The sequence below is a fragment of the Myotis davidii genome, unplaced genomic scaffold (assembly GCF_000327345.1).
Source record: "Myotis davidii unplaced genomic scaffold, ASM32734v1 scaffold514, whole genome shotgun sequence".
Taxonomy (NCBI): Eukaryota; Metazoa; Chordata; class Mammalia; order Chiroptera; family Vespertilionidae; genus Myotis; species Myotis davidii.
In genome coordinates, this window is record NW_006286236.1 from 140936 (window position 1) to 142048 (window position 1113).

Sequence of the window (1113 nt, forward strand, 5' to 3'; positions counted from 1 at the left end):
GAGCAAGAGCAGCGATGGTGCTTAGCTTTTATTTGCAAACTGGAGTTAGCCCTCCCCGCCCAGCAGAGGGTTCGGCCTGGGCTGGGAAAGCAGAACTCCATTTTGGGCCCCTCACTCGGAACGCCCCCCCAACCCCCCCAAAAAAACACAACAAACAACAAACCATAGCTCAGGACATGCACTTCTTCACTGTGGAAAAAGAGAACTTGACTTTATTCAGAAAGTCTACAAAATACAGAAGGCGGATAACTCGCTTACTGTAAGTCAGAAAATAAATAAATTCTGGAGGCCGGGGCAATTATTTTACAAACATTTTTTGGTTGTTGTTGCCACCCGGCTTTCCCTAAATATAAGATAAAATGTGATTTATTTGCAGATATAAAATATAAAGTCCAGCTCAGGGCCCACGCCACTTTTCCCGGGGAGTGGGCGCTAGGGCTCTGGCTGGAGAGAATAACTTAGATTCGTGCAATAAATAAGAGCGGGAGGGCAGCTGTGTACAGTGTGTGGGGAGGCGGGCTGGGCTTCCCAGAACAATCATCGGCCGTGGCCAGCCGCCACCCCAGGGGGGACGTCCCTTTTGAGGACCCCCACCCCAGGCTGCAAGACGGCGGATCTGTCATCTCATCTCCCCACTTGCCTCCCGTCCCCTTGCTAATTGGCTAGCCAGCCCCTTCCCTCTCTTCCATCTACATCCCCTTCTCTCTCCTCTACTTCTCTTACCTTGTTTCACAGACAGCCGTCTCCCAGGCCACGGCCGCCCTGCCTCCCGTCTCCAGCCCCTGCCCACTGTCCCCTGGCCGTGGCTGGGATCGCAGGACGGCAGTGGGAGGACCTGGCTCTAAGTTTCAGCTCAACCACTAAGCACAGGTGGCCCATCCAGGGGTGGCCCGGTTCCATCTGCTGGGGCAGGAGATTTCCCCAGGCCCAAAGCGGAGGGGGGAGCACCAGCTCCCCAGCTGGGCAGCCCCACAAGACAAACGCCAAACCTAGTGCCGACTCCCAGGCCGGGCAGGGGCCACGGGCACATCTGAGCAGTTTACAAAACGAGGGGGGCCCTCTCCTCCTCGAGGACACTTCTCCAGTCAAACTCGCTGTCTCCCTCCGCCCCGT